This window comes from Candoia aspera, chromosome 5 (assembly GCF_035149785.1).
Source record: "Candoia aspera isolate rCanAsp1 chromosome 5, rCanAsp1.hap2, whole genome shotgun sequence".
NCBI classification, from domain to species: Eukaryota; Metazoa; Chordata; class Lepidosauria; order Squamata; family Boidae; genus Candoia; species Candoia aspera.
In genome coordinates, this window is record NC_086157.1 from 39,788,639 (window position 1) to 39,797,607 (window position 8,969).

Sequence of the window (8,969 nt, forward strand, 5' to 3'; positions counted from 1 at the left end):
TCCCAAAGTGAGGAAAGAAAAGACATCTCCACCATCATTGATTTCCACCACATAATGATTTCAGTCCTATAATTTAGCATGATATTGTGCTAATTGCCCTTCAAATAGGGGGTAGTTGATTACTTATCAGTTCTTATGCTTCCCAGCTGTATTGGGCCAAATGAGAAACAAAGTTGGTAACCAGGAAGGATAAGAAAGGTAATGGATCATTGCTTTATTCACTGGAACCTCTGATTGCCTCTTCAGAACCAGCCCAGATTATCCAGGTGAGATTCAGCACCTCCTCTTCCCGGCTGCAGTGGCATGATCCACCCATCCTTTCTAAAACTGGATCATGCCTGCTTGTGTGCTATCAGTGGTGTAAGAAACAAATACAGAGCAACTTTTATAGCATCCATTCTCCAGCCGTGAAGGAGGGAGTGGGGTGCATTGTCACTTTTACCAGATTTAGTAAATAAAGGGTTTGATTTCAAATATACTAATATAAGTGCATGTAAAATCAAATAAATAAAATATTAATATCTGGGAATGACTATCAAATGGTGTGCGTTCTCAGAGAGATGCCAGATTTCTAATGTATGATATTTCCAGGAATCACCTTTGTGATCCCATAAATCTTCTCTGAAAATAGGGGGGATAGTTAGTTGGAATGGAATACTAGTTGGTGAAATCCTTTGGGGAGGCCTTCATCCTTAAGACCTTTCTTTCTTGTTATTGCTCCATTCCCCACCCTGTAGAATATTTCTTTGAACACTGGCAAACTGTGGAAAGACAAACAATTATTTTTCCTTCTGTCATTGTTGAATCTTCCCTCCACATCCTAGAAATTGACACAAGGCAGGGCAGTGCAGGCCTTTCCTCTGTGCCCCAGGGCAAATCTCAGCTTTACCGGGAATGGAGGAGTTTACCTCTTCCATTTCCCTTTGACCTAAGTATTTGGAAAAGAGAAGCCCTTCCTCAAAGCGGCTGGAAGGTTGCATTTTCAGGAAAAAAAATGACTACTCCTACGGAGAAAGTACCTTCCTCCTTGGACCTTATAGGTAACTCTGAACAACCAAATTGTCAAGATTACCTGAAATACCTCATTTTAGTTTTTCAGTAACAACAACACTAAAATTCAAATCTTCTTGGTCTAATGATGATGGTGGCCCTTCAGATTTGCTACCTGTTCTAAACTGAGAGGTGGGCACAGATTACAATTAAAGGATGTATTACAATTAAAGTTTCTGCACTGGAAACTCTCTTTCCTTATCCCACATATATGTATGAAGAGATAATTTTGTGGCCAGAGAAAGACACACTGCACGTGCTGTGAAGTATCTTCTTTGGTTCATGGTTCTCAGGGCTGGGTGCCAGCCCATGCTGTGGAACTGAGCATGGAGTAGTTCTCATAAGAAAGCAAAGGAATAAAAGGAATCTACTTTGCAGGTGTATTGTAAGATGATTACAAAACGGGAACGTGGATACTCTCAGACAGACAGAAGCCCCTATCAGAATTTTGGACTGGCTGCCTTTTAACTTGAATTAGATTTTCACAATCTAATTATAACGATGTGCCACTGGAAATGAACGAGGTTTCACACAAGGCTGCTCAAATGATCAGCTACATTAACTACCCTAGAATAATAGGTGGATTGATTGTTCATAATGATCAGTTGATTAATGCTTTCGGTGCCAGCCAAAACTAATTTTGATGGTCCAGAGTGAAGGGATTCTCCACCCAGTTTCCTCCTGTTTCCTACTTTTCCTGGAAAAAAAATGTAGAACTCCAGAGGCAAGCCCAAAGAGACCTCAGAATAAATCCAAACCATTCATTTTGCCTGGATTGTGCCCTACAGTCTAATATTTGCCAACAGGACACATTGCATTCAGGTCGGTAGGAACCTCGAAGCTTCGGGATAAATCCTTCCCGCGTTCTCAGGTTCTCCCTAAGGGCGGGGGGAACACCCTGTCCATTGGTCATCTCAGTAGATTATCTCACAACGATCTCAGCGTCTTTAAAGGCTACCCGGAGGCATCGGGTTATTTCCTAAAGGAAAGAAAGAGGGAAAATGTTCCAAAAAGAAAGGGAAAAACCATCATTCAACCAGAATCAAGTGCGATTCTGACGAAAAAATGTGCAAGAGCAACTTAGCCCCGTTTCAGGTCTTTGGAGACTGCTCCGGGCCTCCCCGGCGGCTCCAGAGCCCTGTTCGCATTGGAGGCGTTGGTTCCTCCCCCTGCATTTCTCTCCTGTGGTGGCCATCGGATGTTGCCCAAATAAAATGCTTAATTTGGGATGTAGGGAGATGAAAGGGGAGGAACCACAGGAGGAGAAGGACACCTTTTTATTACATTTTACGGATGGGCAACGTGGCCAGGGTGGATCAATCCAATCCATTCATAATCAGGATTGAGGACACCTATTTGAATTAAAATCTATTAGCTCTTCCACGAGAGACGCAGCCTGAGCCAAAATCAATAAAACGCACAAAAGAGTCTCGCTTTCTATTTTTTAAAAACCCTCTCGTATGAAATGTGTTAAGAAAAAAAATCTCCTCTTGATCGATTCGATCCTTATAAATATTTAACCTGCCTGTAAGAAGAAAGGAAAAAAAAGAGGGAAAAGAAGGAATTAGAACTTAGTGGAGAACACGGAAGGCGATCGTAATTAACAGGGCCGGCGTTCAGATTAATAAAACAAATTGTTTCTAGACTGCTGCGCTGTGGAAATGAAGTGCGTGCGTGTGTGTGTAGCATTGGAGAGACAAGCCGGTCTGGAGAGACTTGAAGACGAGTTTCTGAGAAGGACCAAGACTCAGGTGTGTTGGCGTGTGAGCCAGTTCAAAAAGGGTCAGGCTGGATCCTTAACAGGCCGAGTAATCTGTTCAGAGAGAGCGAGAGAGACGCAAGTGCTGAGCCGCATTTCCAGCTCCCCGGCTGGGCGACGGAAGCCTCGGGGATAGGGACGCGAGAGCGCCCTCAGCGATCCAGCCACTCACCGCCGCTTCCCTACGTTGTCCTGGGATAGGGACAGGGACAGGGCAGAGCTGGCTTTCCGAGCCGGCCCGGCCCTTGCGCCACAACCCTTTCGAAGTCTAAGCAAGCAGACCATCTCCCAGGCAATGACCGGGAAAGAGCTGGGAAGACGGGTGGAAGTGCGGGAAATAGGAGCGCTGTCGGGGGAAACTTTCCAGGCGAAGGCGGTGCATCCCTGAGAGCTCCCTGGAGTCGGGTCATTCGGCCGGGGTGGTGCGCGCACAGTTCCCAAGTTCAGAGAAAGGGCGGCCAGTTCCTCTGCGCATCTGCCCCCCGCGTCTCCCAAACTGGGATATTTCTTTTCTCGGTAAAGACTCAGAGAGGCCGAGGACGCGGACTGAACCGGCTTCTTTTTAGGAGGACGGTCCCAGGCAAGAAGGGAAAACGAGACTATTAGCCTGAGTTGTCCCTGTGTAGACACACACAACCACACACCACTTGTGCCCTAACAAGAGGCCTGTCGATCTTTCTCCTGTGGCCACTGCCAAATTTCTGACCCGGAACGCGCGGCTAAGGACTCGAGACCCTTTGGGGGCCTTTGGGATCCAAAAGCAGAGCTCCGAAAGAGGCCAGAGATACGTGATGCCTGGCCAAGGTCAAGTCCTTCCGCCTCCGAGATACCCCACAAAGAAGGAGGTTGCCATCTAGGGGCAGAGAAACCACCGGAGAAGTGGCGCGGCTGCAGGAAGGAGACGCTCCTTGCAGGCGAACCAGTGTGTGCGTGCGCGTGTGACTGAACCCGTATTATTCTTCACAGACTGCCAGGGATTCGTTAAAAGAATAGGAATATTTTGTTATCTCCCCGTTGTTGTTTCTTTAACAACAGAGATTAAGAAAAATAGTGGGAGGGAGGATTCTTGTTTAAATCCGGATTAAGGGGTCAGGATGGCAAACAGAGACTGTTTCAAACCGTTGTGGCGGGAACGAGGCACATGGAGGGGAATTAATCTCGTTTCTCCGACCGGTTCCAAATCTGGTGGGGCCTCTGTGTGAGTTTTGACTGTTGGAGTCAGAACAGATTGCCACAAAGCAGCCTCGTTAAAGGTCTCCATCAAGTGGGAGGTGATCAGAAGCAAAGGCAAAGGAATGGGGGAGAGTTTAGTGACAGTTTTAAAGAAAACCCGTTGATTCGGATTGCAGAGAGAAATAGACAAAACCATTGACTTAAAAACCTCCCCCCCACTCCCCAAAGCTCTGCACCTCTTGGTTTGCGAGCTGGTTAAGTTGATCTGCTTCCCCTTCTGCGTCTACCCGCGCGGCGCCCCTGTAAGAGTTAATGGTTCTCAAAGGACGGATCCTGGGAAAAGAGCGCTTGCAGAACTCCCATTCCTTTTAACCGGCCTTGAGTAGGAAAGCCCCCGAGGGAGGGAGCCTAGGCAAAGCAGACACCCCCTCTCCCCGAAGGTGGGTTCAGGGATTTCATCCAGTCTCGGTAAGGTGAAAAAGGAGACTTGGAGAAAGTCCACTCATCCTACTCGGCGATCAAGGTTACAGGCGTCATTCAGTTTCGAAATCGCTCCTCCTGAAAAGCAAATGTTTGGCTTCTCTTACTTTTTTTTTCTATGTTCGCCCTTCTTTCCCCCCCCACCATGGCTTAATTTATCAACTGTTCCGAACGAATCCGCATTTGTTCTGCATATAGGCGAACCTGTGTTTGTCGCGGGATGCTCGTAAAAATGTCAGGAGAAAAAAAATATGGCAGCGGTTTTGCTTGCCTGTTAGAGTTCAGTGCCGCCCTTCTGTGAAAGAAGCGATGCCCCATCCCCCATGCTTTGAGGCTGCTTGAATAGCTGGGAGTGGCAGAATCCTTCTGCTCCCCAGGCTCCGAAAATGTTAAATGTCCAAGGCAGAAGTTCCCAGTCTCCCAAAGAATTGAGTTTAAACAGCTCCCACCTACCAAGAAAAATTGGGCCTGTGTCGAGCATACAGAAGTCCATTTTGACACACACCTTCCTAGCACCCAAGTCTGCTTGGAATCTGCAGTTAAGGCTTCCTCTCCAATCGGGTGGGTGGGCAAGGCAGAGGCATTATTGCTGTGAAGGAATGAAGAGACAATTCAGATGGCTCTCAGAGCACATTTCGTTGATGCTTACCCTTCCCCTGTTTCTGATGATGCTAAGTAAATGCTTCTACAAATAGCACTTAATAGAAGGGAATATATGTAGCTCAAGGTTGAAGTGGGGAGTCCTTGGTGCTCTCTGAGCTTGGTTGTTTGCTTGAAGACATTTCATTACCTGACTAGGTAACATCATTAGTTCTAGTAAGTGTGGGGTTTGCTCCCTGAAAACCACACTCCCACCAACACTGGCAAGGCAAGCTACTGTATATAAACAGAGAGCCCCACACTCAGCAGTACTGACGATGTTACCTAGTTGGGTAATGAAACATCTTCAAGCAAATAACCACGTTCAGAAAGCCATAGGACTTCATAAATAACACCTATGTAGGTGTTAGGAACATGATCAAACAACATAGAGTTTTAGCAAGGAATATAAAATATACACTCTGTACTAGTGTTACCATCAATGAGGTTTATCCTTGTCATGTAATTGATCGGATTTAACATGGGGAATTAATTAATTTGAAATTTAATGGGGAAATGATCCCCCAATTTTTCTGAAATAGACTTCGACTGAAGATTGTCAGGTTGTCTGAACTTTTCAAACATGCCTGGGGTAGAGAAGGAAAGAAACCCAGGCATGATGATTTTACATCTGCATACAGTACTTTGCCAAGGCCCAAGGCTGGAAGCAAATAAGCACATGACTTTATTCCTTGGGTGCAGGATTGTAACATCTGATAGGGTCGGGAAGAGATTGCAACTGCCCTTGCAAGAATGCGAATGGCCGGGACGTGATTAAGGAGGAGGTGGGGAAAGACATGAGGAAGAAACTCCCCTTATTGGTGAGATGGCTAATGCCTCATTTAGGCCCAGTCTTTCCCAATTTGGTGCTGTTCATCTGCGTCGGACCGTCACTGGGGGGTGATGGAAGTCGTGGTCCAACCCACTGAAGGAACACCAGATTGGGGATTTCAGATTCCTTCTGGTGCTATTTGTAGAGACAGCAAAACAAAACAAAAAATCATATGGCAAAGACGAAAAGTAGCCTTGCAAGAAAGAGAGAAAATAGGAGGGGAAAAAATATCCCTAGGAATTGCTCGCAAACAAATACTCAGAAAACAACCCAAGGCTGACTGCATAAAATGTGGGGCCAGACAAATGACTTCTCTCCTGTTGATGGTGACCTGTTCTTTTGCTTTCTGAAATCACTGATACCTCCAAAGAACCAGCCACCAGATCCTAGGGCGATCTGCATTTCTCTTCACATCTGGCGTTTTTAGCCGCTGCCAGGGCTCAGATAGCCCACTTCAAAATACTTGCCTAGGGGTGCTATTTCATTAGCGGGGGTGCCTCGCTCTGCAGTCGCTTTTAGTGGGCCTAAGCCTGGATTCCCCGAGACCTGTCTCAGGTACACAGGGCTGCGGCAGCCTCGGTGCTGCTGCTGTGTGAAACCAGGGGTGAGACTGATTCCTTCCTCTTGAATCCAAGCAAATCCAACAGGTCGATCTCTCTGTTTCTGACCTACCCAACAGAGTTGTTGCGTGGCTAAAGTGAGATAATCACAACTGCCCCTAGCTTCCGCCAAGAGACACATGGGAAGTGAGTAGACTTTACAGAACAAGTGGGTGAAGCAATCTGGATGAGGAAGAAAGCCACATGTGACCACATAATAGGCCCCACACAGGCCGGGTGACTTCTCCGAGATATCTGCCTTAGAAGCGCTCTCTCTCCCACTCGCTACTTCTGCTTTCCAAGCTCCTTGGTTTACTGGCGCTCGCTTGGCGCGCTCCTGAAGACACGACCCGGTTCGTTCCGGCGGTCTTCGCTGGCTGAACCCGTCTTGTACTCCGGGAAAAGGCGAGGCCCCTCGGAGACCCGCCGGCTGCACCGAGATCAAACGATCAATCCTAGTTCCTCCAGGTAATTATTTTAAAATTCACGCCGGGATTGATCTCCTTTTAAAAAGCGCTTTATTAATTGTTTCCTCTCCTTTTCTCTCTCCTCCGTTCTCCCTTGGTGGAAGTGCCAAGACTGCTGCTGTTGTGGGTATCAGCGGATTAATTAAAAAAAGACCCTCGGAGAAAAGGGGGAGAGCTGGAAAGGAGGGGAGGTGCTGTTCCTTATTCCATGATCTGGGAGCAGATCACACGCAGGAAGGCTCAGTCCTAAAAGTGTACAGTAGGGTATACTGAATGAGTCTTACTGGGTGATTGACAGCACTCAAAAATTCACTGGACTCAGGAGCGAAATGCTGTGTAAGCGTGCCCGGCAGATGGGTGTCTCTGTGCAGGGAGAGATAGAGAGGGGGCACTCCCATGAAAAGGCTGAAATAAAATATACTAAAATATTGTCCCCCTCTCTGGCAGATAAAGAGGAGGTAGGCCATGCCGCGGGATTTTCCTGCCCTGTCAGGATCCAGGCCGCGGGGTTCCCAGCCGGTTTCTTCTCCTGAGTAAGTCCCGCGGACTCAGTCGGGACATTTCGAGAGCACGTGCACAGCGAAACAGCAGTTTAAGCTTGGTGGGGAGCTTTCCAAGCGAGAGGGAAGGGAATCGGGTACCCGAAGGGGAGCCCCAGAACCTGACCTTCCCAGACAGAAACCACGAAGAGGCGCTTCTCCCCAGTGGCTGGTGGAGCCCTTGCAGGGGGGCAGAGCTGCAAAATCGGAGCGGTCTAGTTCACCTCCGCTGACGCCGGCTCCAAGAGGAAAGCTCTGAGCGGATCTCAGAGGGGAAGTGAGGCCGAGGGATTCAGCCCCTGAACCCCAAGGCCACCCCTTGATTGGAAGGGGGTTCACTTTTAAGGGCCAGCGCGGGTGTGAACTCAGCCATAACCAGAGGAAAGAAGGGGCAGTCGCGGGAGGAAAGCCGCCAGCAGTGCGGAGCCTTGCTGCCTTCGGTCTGGAGCGCGTGCGTCGATTGGTTTTGCTCGACACGAGCTGCCTCTGATGCTGAATCCGGGCAGGGAAAAAAAACAAAAACCACCCTTCCCGCCTCTCATCCCCGCTTAGATTAATCTCCCTCTTTTCCTGGGGCAATTTGTAGAGATCGCGCCGATCGACAACAGGGGATCGACTCAACCGCCTCGGGTGCTGCTCCTGCAGATCGAGGGACCGCCACAGGAAAGCGCCTTGCGGGCTCCGAAAACGAAGGTTGCCTTCTGGGATCCGCTTTGCCTGCAAGTTTCCTGGGTCTCAGCAGGACTGACTTCGGGGCAGGGAGTTACGACGCGAGACCCGTATTGGGCCATTAGGTCTTCTGGAGCAGGCCCCCGCTTGGTGAAACCCAGCGGCCCCCGGAACCTTTTCTTCCACCAGGAACTCGTTCATCTTCGGGCGGCACCCTGCCCAGCAACAGCACCCTGGGTTGCATTGCCTGCCAAAGGCAAACACGCCTGCAGTTTGTTAGGTGAGAATGGAGGCTGATCCTGCTCTTTCTTTCTCAGATCCTGGAACCCCCCCTCCCTCTCGACACCCGAGGGCGGGGTGTATCTGCGTGCGTGTGTGTCTCCTGGCCTAACCTGTAACAGAGGGCAGGAGAAACAAACAGCGCGAAGCCTCCCGTCTTCTTCTCGCTCATCCTCCCTGCGCTGAACTGTCTCGCCACCGAAAGTCAGCAGGAGTTCACAGCCGAAACCGGCCCAGTTTGAGGACTTAGGGAGGGGAGAGGAAAGAAAAGACCGACAAGAGAGGCAAAAATCAAGAAAGATCTAACAGTTACAAAACAATACTGATCTCTCTCCAGTTGGACCGGATTTACCTTTGGATTGAACCATCAGCTTATTTCTCCCTGGCCTTTCCTACCCTGCCCGCTTGTTCGCCTCCTACAAATCCACACGCGCACAGGAGCTCGTTGCAGGCAATAAAGTCTTCTTCGACTTTCGCTCCCCC